The sequence below is a fragment of the Ochotona curzoniae genome, unplaced genomic scaffold (genome assembly GCF_017591425.1).
Source record: "Ochotona curzoniae isolate NIBS_2020 unplaced genomic scaffold, NIBS_Ocur_1.0 contig_297, whole genome shotgun sequence".
Taxonomy (NCBI): Eukaryota; Metazoa; Chordata; class Mammalia; order Lagomorpha; family Ochotonidae; genus Ochotona; species Ochotona curzoniae.
The window spans coordinates 37662-57870 of record NW_024465669.1 but is presented as its reverse complement, the minus strand read 5'-3'; the positions used below and the strand labels follow the sequence as shown (position 1 = coordinate 57870).

General features: G+C 36.5%; 1 long non-coding RNA gene across 2 annotated transcripts; it reads right to left on the bottom strand.

Annotated features, from left to right (window-relative positions):
- Positions 1 to 7393: 7393 nt before the first annotated feature.
- On the bottom strand, positions 7394 to 19960 carry LOC121155654. 2 transcript variants are annotated; one of them, XR_005883700.1, is made up of 3 exons: positions 19819 to 19960; positions 7940 to 8000; positions 7394 to 7429 (listed from the first exon to the last, which is right to left on the bottom strand). It is a non-coding gene; the product is annotated as an uncharacterized LOC121155654 (long non-coding RNA). The 2 variants fall into 2 exon arrangements; XR_005883699.1 differs by lacking the exons at positions 7394 to 7429; positions 7940 to 8000 and adding exons at positions 18375 to 18409; positions 18942 to 19002.
- Positions 19961 to 20209: the final 249 nt, after the last annotated feature.

The following is a 20209-nucleotide window of genomic DNA, read 5'->3' as shown; positions in this document are numbered from 1 at the left end:
CAAAGCTAAAATTCAATGATAAAAATCAAACTTAAACACCACAAAAATAACAATTCTTAAACATGCAATATTTCATGAAGTGTGACTGATATAAGTCATATTCAACAGATTGAAACATTATTTATCCCCCCCCCCAGGACTTTTTCATTAGATTCAGATAAAAATTTATTCAATGCAGTTTTTCCCCTTTCCAATCTTGTTGTTACTTCAAATTTGTAATAATTCGATATTTTTAAAATATAGAAAAAGACTAATTTTAATGAAGCTTGTCTCCTCAAAGTGAATTTTGTAACTTGTTAAGGTTATTAAAATGTGATCCTATAGAATTATTAATTTATTTTCAATGCTGCAGAAATTGAGTTAAGTCTCATATTTTAATTACTTACCAAAATAGTCTGAGATAATTAAATATGCTAACTCAACAATGAATGGATAGAGACATAAAATACATCTTACAATAGTAACATAAAATATATCTTATAATAGTCCTCTCTTGGTTTAATTATTGCAGCCATACTCAGATTAAGCTTTTCTACCTTTTAAATAGTTAAAAGCCAACTATTTTAATTCTCATTATTAGGATAAATACTTTATGAAAATTCAAGCATCTAATTCAATATGCATGAAAATTTAATATGCATCTCATATATAAACAATCAAATGCTTTTCCATTTAAGCACTCCTTAATTCATATCCAAAAACTAGTAATACCTAACATGTCAAGCATTTGGCTTTTCAAGGTCAAAGAACTGAACATTTATCATCTTCCAAAGCCCCACTGAGAAAGGAAGGCAGAAATACATTCCGTTAGTGTGATTGAAATAAAACCTCAAACCTTGCAGTTCTAAGGAGAGCTTAGAACAGACCTTTCATAGTTCCAGAATCTAAAATATTCCTAAATAACCACTTTTATTTCTAGTAACATAAATTGACAATCAGAATATATAAAGATCTAACATGTATTTTGTAACAGGGGTTGAGAAAAATAGTGTACCTCTGTCAAAGGGTTTACCTGGAATTTCAAGCACGTAAGAATCTTTTTGTAACGTTTCCAACTCACCGTCAGATAAACTACAAATAGAAAAAGCAGCTCTCAGTTACTTTTCCAAGAGAAACCACCCACACTTTAAGAAAATTACCACTGCCATAAAGTAGCCACTCTAACTAACTCAATATCATTGTAGAAGCAGATCTTCTAGGATGATTCTGATCAAAACACTCTTTCATATCTCCCAGTATTTATCCTGGGAAAACCAATATTTGTTGCTGAAGAATAGTGTGTTCTACTGAAGCTTGGAATTGCTTTTTTGCCACTTCAAAATGAGACTACCGTGAATACTGTGACACAGAGCCAAATGACTGAAATGAAGAGCTCATCAAAGTCAACCGGTCCCACTCCATCATTATGCAACTGAGCAAGGTTTAAATGAAGTATAAAAAATGACAAGTGCCAGGATTAAAACACAAACTTTATGGGTCTGGGAAATGTAAGCTTTTCATTGTAATTTGATCACAATGGTAATTTATCTTTTAAATCAGCAATTCTGCAAAATCTTCCTACTTCTTTATTACTTAAACATTTTATATTACAAATGTAATTTTTAAAACAATCTTCTTAGTTCTTGATCATTAGAGCTGAGAGTAGAAAAACAAACAAGAATGCTGAATACTCAGCACACTATGGTAAGAAATCAATTCTGGGAAGACAAAGACCATTCTCACGGTACACTTATTTCCCCCCTTCTATTGTACATTGCATGTTTATTCTCTCATCCAGCTTAATATTGCAAAACAATGTCAATTTATGCAGAAAATGAGGACTTGAGATAATATGACTGCTCTTCACATATTTATCAAAAGATGTTGATATTTGGAGCATAACTGTGTCAGAGCTTCATCCTTTATATTTCATCCTTCTGACTCCAGCAACTCTTGCTTGAAATCCTAATTTTTTTTTTCTATACATGTCTGTGCTGCATCTCCAGCAAGACAGTGTGAGTTTCACTTCAACATGGGCTCCAGTGGGGGCTCGGAGGAGAGTGGTATGTGCAACTTCAGCTTCCATGTGCAGAGAGGCATCACTACAAGGGAGTCACCTGACTGACTAGTGAACAGATCTAATCACGTCAGTGGGGAAAAATGTGGTTTCCACATCAGTAACCCGACACAAGCTGCTGATTCAGGACCACATCAATATGAAAATGTGAAAAACAAAATTTGATACAGATATATCACAAAGTTTCTTCCAAGTAATATGTCACGGAACTAAGCATTTCAGCTGGAAAAACACTAGTAGATACTTCACAATGAAATATGCCAGGTTCACTGGAAAACTTGCTACATGTCCTTATGACAGAATTATCTAATTAGTAAAATAACAATACAATAAACTTTTAAAATGTTAATACTAAAATACTCACATTGGCATATCAGAAGTCATTTCTTTCTTTAAGTCATTCAGGTTTCTGTCAGCAGTATAAGCATCCCACTTAAAAACAACAAAATATTATTAAAACATCTATGCAAATTTAAATGAAAATAAGCAGAAATATCACAGTGACAGCAGAAATATCTCAGCCAATGCACATATAATTCTAAGTAAAACACATTGAATTTAAGAAATCATTGAAAAAATAAATGAGTTTTAGGTAAGCAAATACCTGCCAAGAAATGGTGCTCTCTATGTAAGATCAAGAATAGTTTGATTGGCCAAGTAATAAGCTAAGGGCTATATAAAAGGATGCAAGCTCCAAGCAAACAAAAAAGACTTAGAGTCCTAGAGCTTGGAAAGTTTGGTCAGTTACCTCAAGGCAATCATTTCTAGAGAAAACAAACTGCAATTCAGTGAAATCATAAAGGTCTAAAACACTTTCACAGCTTGCTGGTAAAGAACACACCTTTTTATATAGCTGATATGATCAATGTCTGTTGGCTTCAATAATGCTAACAGAATTCTGTACATCACATTACATTTGTATTGATAAAAGGCTAAAACTCAAAGTATGTTATTCTTAGGAAACTCAGATTACATGCATTTTTGTGGAAGGTAGCAATATCCAAAAAAAATTTTACTAGCTTTTCATATAAACGTAGGTAATATAACTTGGACTATAATTTTCTACAAGTTAAAAGAACAACATTAGAAAAAGAATAACATAGTATGCAGCTTTTCACAAATTAAAAGAAATATAATATCAAAATATAATACCAAACTCATATTTATCAAAATTTAAGTACATGCTGAAAAGAGCAATGGCCAAAGAATAGGTCACATAAATATTTACAAAAATGATATCTTACTTATTTGTAGGCCTTGCTTTCAAAAAATAATGCATGTGTAAAAACTTTTCCAGTATGTAATGATGTCATCAACTTTTACTAAAAAACTATACCAAAACATATTAAGAAAATACATAATTTATTAAACTATTAACAATGTGGAAACACATTGTTTCAAAATGCTTTACTGTATTTTAACACATTTGCTTGTTAAACAGAAGACAAAATTGAATAACAGGTAATAAGCTAGTAATATTAAGGATATATATGAAAAATAATTCTATACAAACTAATGGCAAATTCTTGAGATTATTTATTTTATTATGAAAGACAAGGAGTCAGAGATCTTTTTCCGTAAATGTATTCACTCCTAATCAGCCACACAGCCAGAGACAGGCCAGACTAAAGAAGAACCCAGGATTCAATCTGGGTCTCCCACATGGGTGTCAGGGACCAAGTTCTTCAACCATCAGTTGCTCCAGGAAGCTGGATAAGAAGCAGAGGAGCCTGGACTTAAATCAGGCAGCCCAACTGAGGACCAGGTATCCTAAGCAGCATCTTTACTGCCACATGAACTGCCCACCTACTTCTGAGTCTACAGCTCATTCTCAAAGGTTAAGACAAATTTCAGCCAATGACTATGTTATACTCCAAAACACTGTGTTCAAACACTGAGCACTCACATCTACAAAGCCTTCTAAGAGGTCTGCTAAGGAAACAGTGACATTCACTCACTAATGGAACTTGAAACTCTCTCAGGGTAAAGACACAAAGGATGATCACAGTAAGGGCTGTTGTTGGGCGTTGAAGGCAAGCTGTCAGTAAAGACAGCCATGTCCCACTTTAGAGAACTTGGGTTCAATTCATGGCTCCATCTCCTTGTTCTGGATTCTTTGTCATGCGCTCTGAAGCAGTGGTAATGGATTAATCATTTGGATCCCCAGCCATCTACATGAGAGATGTGGACTGAATTCCAACTTTCGGCTTCAGCCACAGCCCAGCCACAATCACTGTAGGTTCTAATGCAAAAGCAGTTATGCGCAGGGCTGTTTGTCTCTTTCTCCTTTTTCTTCTCTCCCTGGCAATTCTTACTCAAACAAAATTTTTTAAGATTCACTTATTTTTTTAAAAAAGATTTATTTATTTTTATTGAAAAGTCAGATATACAGAGAGGAAGAGAGACAGAGAGGAAGATCTTCCATCCAATGATTCACTTCCTGAGAGACCACAATGGCCGGTGCTGTGCCGGTCTGAAGCCAGGAGCCAGGAACTTCCTCCAGGTCTCCCATGTGCGTGCAGGAAGGCAAGGCTTTGGCCCATCCTAGACTTCCTTCCCAGGCCACAAGCAGTGAGCCAGATGGAAAGTAGAGCTGGAGGGATTAGGACCAGCGCACATATGGCATCCTGGCACGTTCAAGGCGAGGACTTTAGCCACTAGGCCACAGCGCCAGGCCCAAGATTCATTTATCTTTATTGGAAGGAGTGAATGAGTGGACCGAAGAGAGAAAGTTCTTCCCCAACTGTCCACACTTGCCTAAGCTGAGCTCATCCAAAGTCAGGAGTCAGGAGTCTCCTTCAGCTCTCCCACATGGGTGTATAATTCTAAGGGTTTTGGACTTATTCCCTTGTTATCCCTGGCCACAAGCAGGGAGCTAGATACGGAGTATAAGAAGCAGGTCATTAGCCATCACCGTTATGGAATCGTGGTTCATGCAAGATGCGGATTGACTCAATGGTTTTATCCCTGGGCCCTCAAATAACTTTAAAACATTTTCTTTCTCTCTCTCTCTCTCTCTCTCTCTCACACACACACACACACACACACACACACACACACATGAATACTACTCAGGCAAAAAAGTAAAAAAAGTCTTAAACATCTTTCACAACAAAATGCATGCAAATGGAGAACATTCAGGTTTAACAATCAGTTTCCAAAAGCCATGTCATCACTTCATGGGGTAACTAATCTCGGGGGTCTTCTGTTCAGTAGGCCCTGAGATCACTGAAGGGTGAAGTCACCGTGATCCTCGGCAGCAGAAACAATGGAGACAAACTGATATTAGGGGATGTCGGTTTATTTGAAAGAAGTCACACGCTTAACAAAGGGTAGGAAAAGGGGCAGGTAGAAAGGTGGTCCTGACAGTACTTCCACCCAACCACGATACTGTGACACGCTGCTAGATATGTCTGTCTCTTTGAACCCTCCAATAAAGTTGAAGGTCAGGAAGCACAGAAAGCTGGCTGTGTCTCAGGGCAAACTCCTTACCTGCTGAACAGCAGGATGAATGTAACATTTGACTTCCTAGAGTTGTTTATAAAGGAAGTCCTAGCACAGTTCATTAAAGGGGCAGAGAAGAGAGCCTGGGATGCAGCTCATCATTCTTGCTGCACGTCCAGTGAACAGGAGAGCTTGGGGTCTCAGCCAAGAACATGGTGTGCCACGTGCCTATGGCCTCCAGCATGCGCTTAGCAGGCAGAGATCCAGAGGCAATATCCCACAAACAGACATAATAACAGAAGTAATAATACATTTGTGAACAAATGTTTATTGTCTCTGTCTAAACTCCTCATGAACAGTAATTTTTCTACTTAATATATATTCCATTATTTATTTAAGGATAAGAAAATTTTGCCCTTTCAAAGAAAATGAAGAAAAAGTAGAAAGAAAAATAAGAAAGGGTGAACAATGTAGGAAAGAAGGTAAAGGGCAACTTTATTATGTTCTTAAAATCATATATTTGAAAAATATGAAATATGTTAACTATGTAGAAGGCTAAATTTCTGAAAACATTTTAAAATGATCACAGCACTTCTGCCCACTCATTCAATCCCCAACTGTCCACAATTGATTAAGATGAGCTCATCCAATAAATAAAATTAATAAATCCTTAGAAAAGGGTACCATCAGATGGAAGGTTAATTGTCTCTCTCCCTCCCTCCACCTGTCAATTTGGTATATAAACATTACAAAGTTTTCAAAAAGTGCATGTGCATGTATATATGTGTGTATGCACATGTGTTGGTATATGTGTGTATATATGTCTAAGAGTGCTAAAAAAGTCTATCCAATGAAAGTGATATTGAGGATGACTTTATGGCACCTTTCTGCATCATCTGAACATTGGCTATTATAGCTATTTATGTGAGGACATTAAGAAATGAGCTCAAGACCTTTGCTTTATCTCCAAAACATAACAACTGGTGTAACTGGGTCAGGACAACATAAACAAATAGATACCACTCTCATGCTATGCTCCACTCAGAGATGCCTAACATCTACAGATCTTCACAGTAACAACAATGGTAACAATGGTAACACCAGACTCTACGTATGCATAATCATGCCGAGCACTTGACAAACATCCATATATTACTTAATCGTCACAATAAACCAAGAAATGAGTACTATTAGTATCTCTACTTCATAGGTAAGAAAAACAGGGGATTGTCATAAAGAGAGCATACAACCAAGACAGGCTGATTTCAGATGCAACACATTTAACTAAAGGGCATGATGCCTCCACCACCCTGTGACAGGCACTCCCAGCGGACAGCTACTGTCAACAGCTCCATCTCTGCTCTTCCTTCTAACTGCTCCAAGTTTACAGCCACTTCACTTCCTCATCATGCAGTTCCTCTGCAGCACAGACAACTAGATCCCCAGATGACCCTTTCCTTAATCCCTACCAACACTGAGAATCACTTAATAGAACCCTCAATTTTAGAACTAGGAAGGGCTTTAGCTAGCTCCTTTTCCAATCCCATTGTTTTACAAATTAATAAAATGGTCCAGAGACCTTTCTGGCCCTTCTAGATAACAAGGGGCAATCCAATGTCCCAAAATGTAAATGCATAAACATGAGAATATGCACCAAGTTTCTCTAACCCCCTAGGAGAATACAAGTTCTTTCTGAAGTAGCATTGTGCTGAAAGTAGATTGAATGAATAACCATAATGTAATAGTGTATTATTTATCAGAACAACATAATTTTACTCCCTTTTTTTTTTCTAACATAGCTCTTTTTTCACCAATTTCCATGCCCAGGTTCTTGACAGAAAAGCAAAATTTAATTAAACACAGACAAAATGTTTCTGACAGTCTGAAACTTACCCAATTGATATGTGCTTCTTTCTCATAAGAAAGTATCTAAAAACAAACAAACAAAAAAATAAATGTTTTTTATAATATAAGATGTATAATAAACATTGGAAATAACTAAAATACTTCAAGCAACTGCGAAGTCATGAACACCTCTGATGTAAAAATCGATGGATATATTATTTATTCTGCTATACATTTAAAGGTAATTAATGATTTTAAATGGTAAACTTCTACTTTATGTATGCTCTTGTGGAATAATTGTCCACAATAACAGATATCTTTTTCACAGACAACTACCCTGCTTTATTATGAGACCCCACTGATGTTTTAAAATCTTTCTTCTGTTGAGTGCAATGTGTTTCATTTCCCAAGAAGATAGAACTCTAAGATTTTTTTATCTCACATTATTTGAATCCCTGGAAATGTGAAAACATCTCTAAACAGAAAAGAAAGGCATACAACTGATCAATGTATTCCATTTCTTTTTCAATCCATATAAACGCACTGATATAAAAAACCATATGAATGAATGAACGCACACACACACATACATACCAATCTTTGAGAATTACGAATGGTTCTATCTAATTCTTGTTCAAGATCTTCAACTCTCTTTCTATGAAGAAAAAGTAATTATCCTACTATTAATACATAATTATGGGAATATACTATTTTAAAATACTAATTAAAACACCAAGAGGATTTCCTGATAAAATTGAATTCATACAAGCACACTGTAAGAACTAAATGAGAGATCTGATTTATTTTTTTCTTTCACTAATGTTAATATTGAGATCATTTAGGCATTCCTTTAAAAATCAAAATGAGTTTTACACATGTTATAGCCACAACACAAAAGCCATTGAATACCTATAGATCAAGATTTCCTTTCTTCTATAGTTACGATCTTCATCCACAGGTGATACATCAGCCTTTTGATCTAGCTGGCAGTTTTCCTCGACCCTCAGGTACCTTAGCAAAAGTGAAAATTTATAATATATTCAAGGCATGTCATAAAGAATAGACTTCTATGTTTTTAACTGTACCAAAACTGGAGCCTCCCATAAAATATCCATAATTATCACTGCAAGTACAACATGAAAACTAATATGGAAGCATTTCTGATATAGAATTAACATTACACACTCAAATTTCAAAGCAACACCTCTTAAAATAATCTTGCCATTATGAAACTCTCCAGAGTTTTGTGTACAAATTTGGCACAGGAATAAGATTTAAAAGGTAAAAAAATAAAATTACATGTACATATAATATTTACCCAGACTCCTATATAAAGCAGGATTATATCTGTTACACTGGAGTCAGCCACAATAAACTGTGTTCCAGACATTTTAGATTGGTGGTTAATGATGTGGGAATCCCACATGCAGTTCCTCACCAGGCACAGCCCTGGCTGTTGGAGCTATCTGAAGAATCAACCAGCAGATACAAGGTCCCCCTCTCTCTTCCTCTCTCTCTCTAATGCTGATTTTCAAATAAGTAAATGAATAAATCATTTTCAAATCAGTTTTTAAAGTCTTGACAAGGCTTCCAGGTCAGACCAGAAAGAAACAAATTTATATTACATCCAAAGTAAATATTGCTAGTAGTATAATCAGTGCTGCCTATTTCTATTAGTGTGCATACTACGTGTAGTGATAAGTACTTATGGAGCCCTTAGACTGTACCAGAAAAAACGTTTTAAAGCCTCATCTTAAGGACTGAACAGGGATACAGAGGGTTCTAATATTCCTGTTGAGTAAAAACATAAATGAAACAGAGAAATGAAATCAAGCCTTGTTTCACTGAAAAACAAGGACAAATTCTGAAAATATACTTAAACTTGTATACTAATCACGTCAGCAGGTAATACAAATGTTTGGGACCACCATCACATATACTGTCTGACCCAAACAACAGTATGCAATATGTGACGGTGATTTGATCCAGTTGCAAGGCTCATGGATACTGGTTCTTTGATACTACACTATCCATCTTGATTGACGTAATATTTGAAATCCCAAACAGATGACTCTGGACCTTTATGACCTTTAGTGAATTAACCATGGAACTCAGGGGCTCAGCAAATGTTTTATGTTCCACATACTATATTAAATGCCACTTAGGAAGCATTTCACTATATCAGGTGTTGTGCAAGCATTAAGGGAAATAAAGCCATCACATTTGGAAGTACATGAAACTATAATACCATGGACATGGGAGAGGAGAATGTTTTCAAAGACTGCATAAGGTGCAGACAATCACTAATCCTTTGACACCTGCCCTCTAGAGATGAGGCCTGGGCACGCTCTCCTTGGTTTTGAAAGGGCCTACCAAAGTACCAATGCAAAAGAAACCCTGATGATATGATAAATACATGATTGTTTCTTACTGCAAATATTTAAAGCAGCACACCTGATTATTATGTTCTTTCATTTCACTTTCTCCAATATTAAATTTGGAAATGTGTTACTAAAGCACCACATTGGTAATGAGAAATAGCTACCTAGCAAACAGAAAATCAACGAAGCTAAAATGTACTATATGTTTTCAAGAATTTAAAATTAGTATTTTACCTACTGATTGTATTTGCACACTAAACAATTACTAGCAGCAACATCCCTTGAATCCCATTAGGAAGCAGTTTATGGGCAAGAATGACACATTAGTATTAGTATCACTTCACAACAATCCAATATTTATTTATTTATATATATATTTATTGTGTGTGTGAAATCACACTGAAAGAACACACACAGTCAGGATCACCTTTTTAAAACAACAAAAAGCACCATTTCCTCCTTGAGATTGCATAATACCAGGATTAAATTCAATAACTTACAATATGCTTTTGCACTCTGTTCCAATGACACATTCAAAAGTATGTAGTGGGGAAACAAGATTGAGGAATGGATTAAGGGATACATTAAGGAGATGGAGAATCATTTACCAGGGTGAGGCATAGAGGCTTGGATCCCAGGAAATAGGAGAGGCCAGACCAATAGTAGAAACACACTGCAGACTTGTGGACATGGGAAAGCAGAGGAAAGACAGTGGAGCAGTGGTGCAGTGACCAGGTACCCCGGTGGCAATTAGTGTTCAGCAATCAGAGATTCACCAACAGCCTTGTGGGAAGGGGAGTTCACCTCAAGTTCAGGAGTTGAATCCATGTATAGCACTGCCCATGCTGCTGATATGCTTGATTTTACCATGAGCAGAATGTAGTGGCAGAGCCCAATCAGTCAGGTGCAGAAAAAGGGTGGATTGCATGGATCAGACTCCCACCATTGTCACATCACGTGCCTTTCTGTGTACTTGGAAAAAGGATGCAGGGCTGTGATTGAAGATCAATGAGAGCTGTGTATGCACTGAGCCAGGAACAAGCTAATTCCTGGCTCGATGTATTGCACTAATTCCATAGGGAAAAGAGTACTGACTTGGAATTCTACAGAATCCATTCAAGGTAGGTCTAGGTAGTGCCAGATCTATCAACTAGAAGGCCCAGACTCCAATGAGTGCCACATGGGGTCCCATTTTGTGTACTTAGGATAAGGCTGAGCAACTGAAGAAACAACAGTGGGTTGCAGTCACTGAGCCAGAGAAGAATTCACTTCCAGGACAATGCATTGTACTAGTTTCACAGGGAAAATAGTATCAAAATGTTATACCATTGGTTCCACCCAAAATAGATCTTGGTGGCCTTCAGATCTAATGGCCAGCAGATTTCAGCAAGAGCAGCACCGCTGGCAACCCTGTAACTTAGGACAGCTGGTGACTCTTTACTCAAAAGCACTGTTCTTCCTGAGAGTGGGAAAAAGGATGTAGAGGGAAAGGTGAAGCCATAGCACAGGATCATAGGGGGTAGAAAGTGGAGAACGGAGAGCTGGGACTACAGAGACCATGGTGGAAGTCTGACACAAGAATGTGAGACTGAAATTCACTGGAGGAAGTAGCACAAGTGACTGTGAAGAAAGAACCAGGTACTAAATGAAACAAGGAAAACTGGCCTGTAGACCAGTGGGCAACACAATTTGGAAGTGTCCCCTAAGGAGAGGTATCTGCTAGGCAGATGTGCAATGCTGAAAGCAAAAGAAGAGACAGAGGCACAATGAATATTACTGACGTCTCCCCTACAAAGGAACCTCGGAGTTAACAGAGGAAGAAATCTCAAAAATGGGGAAGAAAGAATTTTTGAAAACTTGGTATAAAGAAAAACAACAATGAGAAGCAAAAACAGCATTCAAGAAACTTAGGGAATATGTCCTACAGGCAATAGCAACGCTGAAACATCATCAAGACAAATAATTAGAAATGAAGGACACAATAGAACAAATTAAAAATTCAGTGGAAAGCCTCAATAACAGAATGAGGCAGAAGAAAAGAATGTCAGAATTGAAAGATATTTTCTTTAACAATGGGGAGGGAAATAAAAAAGCTGGAAGAGGAGGAGAGTCAAGCTATGAAAAATATTCAAGAATTAATACACACTATTTTTTAAAGATTTATTTATTTTTATTGCAAAGTCAGATACACAGAGAGGAGGAGAGACAGAGAGGAAGGCCTTCTGTCCAAAGGTTCACTCCCCAAGTGACCGCAATGGCTGGTGCTGAGCCAATCTGAAGCCAGGAGCCAGGAGCTCTTCCAGGTCTCTCACATGTGTGCAGCTCCCAAGGCTTTGGGCCGTCCTCAACTGCTGTCCCAGGCCACAAACAGGCAGCTGGATGGGAAGCAGGACTGCCAGGATTAGAACTGGTGACCATATTGGATCCTGGCACATGCAAGGCGAGGACTTTAGAATGAGGGGGAAGGGTACACCTGCTCCATTTTGGTGGGGAGACTACCTTGTCCATCCATTATGGAAATCAGTATGGAGAGTGCTTTGGCAAGTGGAAACTGATCTGCTATATGATTCAGGTATCCCACTTCTGGGAATATATCCATATGAATTGGACTCTGAATATGAGAAAGTGACCTGCATACCTATATATACAGCAGCACAATGCATGACAGCAATCATATACTAATAATTTGTGTCCATAGAATCGCAACGGTTACAAAAAGGTGTTATATCTACTTCATCAAAACATACATATCCATTAAAAATAATCAAAATCTACCAATAGCAACAGTCCACTATTTGCAATTGGAGAGGAGCGCACCTTGCTTAGCGAAATAAACAAGTTCCTAAAGGAAAAAAATACAGTATGTTCTCTGAAATAAGGCAATGTTATGCAACTACACAAAACAAATATGTATACTGGTAAACAGATAAGTTTCCAGTGAATTGATGGTGATTAAATCTATGCACGGCAACTGGGCTGTGCACGAGCCTAATGAGAAGGCACTAACAGGGAGGTGCTTCTCAAGAGAGGCACACTAAGCTTCACATCGCTCTCTGCTTCCTTGTCTGCTTTGTAATGAATGGGCTCTCCATTGTTCTCCACCCCCACCAGTCCTGGACCCATGAAGCCACTCAATTTTGGATAGCGTATCTAGAGCCTGTTAGCCAAAATAAATCTTCCTTCCTAAGATATTACTAGTCAGTACTTCAAATAGTCATTAAAAGCTTACTAAAGCACAATATAAAACCAGAAGTCAAGGGTGGCTTGAGCAGTCACTCTGATCAACCAAGCAAATGAACCCGCTTTTATGTTTCAAGCAACACTTGGCAGGATGAGAGGAGTTAGACTGGGCAGTAGGCAGTTAGGGTATCCTGGGTCCCCAAGTCATTTTTACTCAAATATAAAAGAGTATTTTCCTCACCATGTCTTGGATTCAGGAGAACACATCTCTTCCCAGGAACAAGGGTGCTTTAGCATATCAATTCCTCAAGCTGAAGTATCAGCCATCATCTCCGGCCATTGTGTGGGAGGGCCTCAGGCTGGTCTCCTTATCACTGAAGGACTGGAGGAAGTAGTACTCATGTTCCCAAGGCCAATGTCTGACACCTGTCTGGCCTTTGCCCCAAAGCCAGATACCAGGGGGACCAGGAACTTCCTTTTTTCCTTGGAGAGCCCCTTTGAAGTAAACCTTTAAAAGATGCTTTTGCCACCACTGATATGGGTCTCTTTTTCCATTTTTCCTCCTACCACTATGGCAGGGGACTAGGGTCTCTTTTTTCTCCACTTCTCCTGCCACTGTGGCAGGGGGGTAATGGTCCTTTCTATCTCAGAGTCCCCTCCCGTCACTAGGACGGGAGTCTCCTTTCTCAACTTTTCTCATAAATCTTGCTTTAAAACTGAATTGTGCAGGGAGAATCCCAGTGCCTATAAATCTGTGCCACATAATGCAATGCAATCAATAAAAAAAAAAACAAAAAACTAAACTGTGTCTGAATGAATATTCTTCTTTCCTGCGGGACAAGGATTGAGGAGGCTGCTGTACTTGGCATCAAAAACGCGACAACAGCAGGAGCAATCTGCCCAGGAAAGTTGAATCAATGATGTGTGTGTGTCTGTGTGTCTGTGTGTCTGTGTGTGTGTGTGTAATCAGAGATGCATGTAAGGAATAATGCAGTCATGCATGTCCTCCTTATTTCCCTGCCCTGGCCTCACAGTATCATTATATTTAAAGCAAAAATATACTGAATATTCACATAATAGAAATAACACTACCTTAAAAGAATAAATATTAGTTCAACAATTCCCCCCCCCCAAAATATTTTAGGATCAAATAATATCCCAAGAGATGAATGAACAAATTCAATCAGAAACTGAGAATGTCCAGTAATTTCAAAAACTGAATGTGCAATATAGGACTAGAATTTCCAAGCTTTATTTCATTCTATTTATTGGAGTTATCAACATATTTTTTGTTATTTGTGATTTTTCATTTTCTTGATATCACTTAGACAATAATAGAAATATCTTAGAAATTTTACTTTCAAAATGCACAAATTTTAATTGCCTTTTCCACTTGGTTTGGACATTTTTGATGTGCTTTCAAAATAGTGACAATGAACGAGCTACCTAACTTCGTTCATATCAATATCAAAGATGGAAAACTTTAAAATTTTGTAGGAAAGCTGTGTTCTTTCAAATAATATTCCAGTGACCCAAGAACTTAAACAACAGCCACAAAATGAGTAGATGCTTCAAAATGAATTATGCAAGATTCACCGTACCCTTTCCTATTTATCCTTAGAAAATAATTAACTACTTCATAAAAAAGAATAAAGTAGCCAAAGTTTTCAAGTGTTATCACTGATATACTTACATTTTCTTTTTATTTTCTTCCTTCAAATCATTCAGGCTTCTTTCAGCAATGCAAGCTGCCAACTTAAAGATAACAAAATATTGGTAAACATATATGCAAAATTTAATTAAAATGAGCAACAGCATCTTAGTGAGAGTGTACAAATATCAGTTAATGCACATATCGCTTTTATTAAAAATCTTATCTAAATAAAAGATTTTAATTTTCAGGATTTATTGAAAAAGAAAATGAGTAAGAACATAATGTGAACATAAAAATGAAGCCTATTGTGCACTTGTAAATGAATGTTAAGCTCCCCATGTTACATGAGGGATGTTTGATTAATCAATAGATATTCCATGAGCTATGGCAATGGAAATAGAGACTTAGAGTCATTATCAATGGCAGCTTTGCTTATTTGCCTCAAGGCTATCATTTTTAGAAAAAAACTCACTATAGTGTAAATATTCACCCATTTATTTCACAAAAGATAAAATTCAGTATGTTACTGGCAAAACAAATTATAAAACATGGTAACTTTCAACCATATTCAATAACCACAAAAAAATTAACATGGAAAAGTTAAATGTATTCTGAGGAATACAGAGGTTAGATGCAGTAGTTACTTAGAAAATTTGACTAACCAAACTATCAAAACCCACCAGTTCATCATATAAAGGTCGATAAAATCACTTCGTACATACTTTTGTAATATACAACTGAAAATCACACAGTTCAAATTTTTATGCATATAAGCACACACATGAAATTTGTTAACTTATGATTCATCAAGTTGTTGAAAGCAACTCAGCCAAAGAATAGATCAAATATTCAAATTATTTGTAGTACTTTCCATCCAAAAAGACTACATATAAAAACCTTTCCAAGACAAAATGTCATAATTTTTTCTGAAAAACTATGTCCCAATGATCCTGTTATTAAAATCACCCAGTTTTTGAACGAATAATAATGTGGAAACAAAATCGTTTCTGAATGTTTTGTATAATACTGTAACATATCTACGTGATAATTATAAGGCAGAAAACTGTATAGGCAAGACACTAGCCAAAAATAAATAAATACAAAGTCACAGCCAATAGTTAAGACTTCTCTTATTCTTTTATCTGAATGGCAATGGAAGATGTTGACTCCTCATCTGGCACACAGCCAGGCAGCCCAACTGAGGACCAGGTATCCTAAGCAGCATCTTTACTGCCACATGAACTGCCCACCTACTTCTGAGTCTACAGCTTATTCTCAAAGGTTAAGACAAATTTCAGCCAATGACTATATCAAACACTGAGCACTCACATCTACAAAGCCTTCTAAGAGGTCTGCTAAGGAAACAGTGACATTCGCTCACTAATGGAACTTGAAACTCTCTCAGGGTAAAGACACAGAGAATAATCACAGTAAGGGCTGTTGTTGGGTGTTGAAGGCAAGCTGCCAGTAAAGACAGCCATGTCCCACTTTAGAGAACTTGGGTTCAGTTTATGGGCCCATCTCCTGGTTCTGGCTTCTTGAACAAGCAAACACTGGAAACTAGTAGCAATGGATTAAGCATCTGGATCCCTTGCCACCTGCATGAAAGACATGGACTGAGTTCCAAACTGAGCTTCAGTAGTCTCAGAAAATTGCACAAGTAGATTAGCTTTCAGAGAACTAAACCAAATAATGACTTCACTTTTTGCATGCCATTTCTCTCTCCCTGCCTCGTTCTTTTTCCACTTCTTTCTCCTTATCTTTCTCCACCTAATTATTTCTCAAGACTTTATGCTCATTTCACACGCATGTATAATGGAACAGTATTCACACATTAAAGTAAACTTTGTCTTTCACAACAATATTATGGAATTGGTGACCATTACGCTTACTTGTTATGTCAGTTGCCAAAAGACATCTATTCTTTCCCTAATTTTGCATAAAAACATACATAGTGCAACAAATATATTAAATATTTTGTTATTTCACTATCATTTATGGCTGTGGTCATTTCTGAAGAACATTAATTTTCTAATTATTATAGGTTGAATTATTCAATTAATGAAGGAAAGGTAAAGAGTATGATTGTAAAGAAAATGGAAAGCATATAATTTTAAAAACTAAAACAAAAATAACAAAGTAGGAAGGAGAGAGGGGACAAGAATAATGTAGAAAGCATATTTTAAAAATCATGCATGTGAAATATATGACACTTCTTAACTTTATGTATGTGAATAATACATTTTAAATGACCTGAGTAAAGAACAGTGTATTCACCGCAGAACATGAAAGAGACTATGCAAGTTTAAAGGAAATAAAGTTAATCCAAAAGGATGGAACAAAGAAGTGGTCAATGAAGAAAGTAACAGTTGAAATTATACAGGTAAAAAAGAGGAAACAAAGCAAGCTTCATCAAATGTGTAGATACTTCCAAAGTTTTATTTAATGTTCTAGGAAAGGCAGATTGACAGAGAGAAATGAACAGAGAACAAAAGATCTTCTATCCATGGTTTTGCTTCCTAAGAGGTACAATGACCAGAGCTGAGCTGATCTGAAGCTAGCAGCTAGGAGCTTCCTCACAGTCCTCTATGTGGGTGCAGAGTCCCAAGGCACTGGGACAACCTCCACTGCTTTTCTAGGCCACAAGTAGGGAACACACTTTCTATATATTTGAACACAAAGTCACACGTACTAAACAAATATTCAGTGCAAACTAACAGAAACCGTAAAAGACGAGAATCTAAATGATCATGTGTCCTTGGGTTGTTTTCTCATCTATAAAATCTGTAATGATAAAATCCAATTACAGTTATTAAATGGATTTCATACCTATATATACAAAATACTTTCAAGTACTTTGCCTAGTATAACAAGAATTTAAAAAAAAAGCTTCTTCATCTTTAAAAATTAACATGTATAAGTATTTAGAAAGTGGTGAGAAATGGTGAAGAAAACTGAATCTATAATGATCCTAGCTAATTCACTAATGAATCTTCACTTGAACTCTTGAAACCAAAACAAACAGAATGTCAGAAAGGGGAGGGACCTGACATTCAATATACCACTCTCTCATTCTATGCTCCTCTCAGACTGGCCTAACATCTACAAGTCTTCACTGTCTTCACTATAATAGCAATGGTAACACCAGTTAACATTGATTTCATGTTTGTCAGTGTCAAGCACTTGACAAACATCCCTGAATGCTGTCTCCACCTCCCTGTGACAGGCACTCCCAGTGGACAGCTACTGTCAACAGCTCCATCTCTGCTCTTCCTTCTAACTGCTCAAACTTACAGCCACTTCACTTCCTCATCATGCAGTTCCTCTGCAGCACAGACAACTAGTTCCCCGGATGACCCTTTCCTTAATTCCTACCAACACTGAGAATCACTTAATAGAACCCTCAATTTTAGAACTAGAAAGGGCTTTAGCTAGCTCTTTTTCCAATCCAATTTGTTTGACAATTGAGTAAAATGGTCCAGAGACCTTTCTGGCTCCTCTAGATAACAAGGGGCAATCCAATGTCCCAAAATGTAAATACATAGACATGAGCATATGCACCAAATTCTTCTAACCCTCTTATCCTCTTCTAGGCTATTTGTGAAGAAGAAAAATGCTAAAAGAAGACTGTGGGAACAATGGTGATACAACTTAGAATTTAAAGCTCACAATAAACATAATTCCATTATTGATGCAAATAAAATTGGCCAAATCTTTTACACACTACCTTTCATAAACTTAACTCCCCAGTGTTAACTCTCTGAATGAAATACACAATTTAAAGAAAAGATTAAAAAGGGCAATGAAACTTACCCAATTACTGTGGGTTTCTTTCTGAACAGAAGCAATCTAAAACAATATCATTGAAACGTTATTTTCTTAAATAAAAAGCATATCTATTGATAACATAGGAAGTAACTCACATGTTAAGAAACACTCCAAGAACACTTTGTGTCAGTAAACACAATTTTATGCAACTTTCCATGTATACACCATCTATTGTGTAAGTACACTTAAACACAGCTAAAATTTATATGATAAATATCTACTTTATTCTCGCTGGTCACTAATCAGCCACAACAGGAACTATCAATTAGCAGATAACAGACCTGGCTGAATATGACACCTTACCAATGATTTAAAATCTATTTTTATGTCTGCAATGTAATTCTGCTTTTCCAAAGAAACAGGAGACATGATGACTCTTAAAATTTCATATCTAATATTTTTTGAATCACTGAAATATGGAAGTGTCTGAAAACAGCATGTAACACCTGAAGAAAGATGTAAAACTAGCAAAGGAATCACTTTTCCCTTTCCATACAACATAAATTCACAGGAACAAGTAAACACGTGTACACACACATACGCACACACTTACCTCTTCCTGGTAATAACGAAATGTTCTTTGAAGTTCTTTTTCAAGATCATTGATTCTATTTCTATGAAGAACAAATAATTACTCCAATATTTATATGTAATCAAAATTGTAAGTCTTTATGCCCACTTAAAAAATACTAACATTAATTCTATTATTTATGCTAGCCCAAAACAAAGCTCAAGATTTCTACTATGTGCAGTATAGTGTATGTCTGTTTTAACATGAATGATGCTCACAGATTTACCCGTATATAGATATCTATAATCTTAACATAATCATAGGATAGTAATGAAATCCCCATAAAGTTCTGGTCACCTTAAAAATACTAGTAAAATGGAGCGGAACCATGAGACAATGGGCTGTACCTACTGCCTGTATCACAGTAATCCCATATTGGCAACTGTTCTATAGTCCAGCTGCTTCACATAAAATCCAACACCCAGACAATGTTCCTGGGAATGTGGAGGATGATAGCCTGATGCTTGGCACCCTTGTACCCATGAAGGAGAACAAGTGAAAGGTACTGGCTCCAGAATTCATGTTGGCTCAGCCAAGACTCTTACGGCCATTTAGAGAGTGAACCAGCAGATGGAAGCTTCACTGTCTCTCTTATTCTCTGTTATCATTTTGCCTTTTTCTCACACTCTAATTCTGCATTTCAAGTAAATAAATGATTCCAAAAATTTTTTGGTAAAAAGTAATGTTAACCTACCTAATATAAAAAGAAGTAACAAAACTATCCAAGGCAAAAACTAGATTTAATACAAAGAAACTTGAACTGACAAAAGTGCCCCACTTCTTTCTAGATGCTTTACCATTATTTTCTAGAAATGAGCTTTAGATATGCTTCATCCACAAGAGAAAAGGCATTGAATACCTATAGATCAAGATTTCTTTTCTTCTATAGTTACGATCTTCATCCACAAGTGACACATCAGTCTTTTGATCTATCTGGCAGTTTTCCTCGATCATCACGTACCTTAAAGCAAAAGTGAAAATTTATCATATATTCAAGGCATGTCATAAAGAATAGACTTCTATGTGTTTAACTGTACCAAAACTGGAGCCTCCCATAAAATATCCATAATTATCACTGCAAATACAACATGAAAACTAATATGGAAGCATTTCTGATATAGAATTAACATTACACACTCAAATTTCAAAGCAACACCTCTTAAAATAATCTTACATATACATACATATAATATTTATCCAGACTCCTATATAAAGCAGCATTATATTTGTTACACTGGAGTCAGCCACAA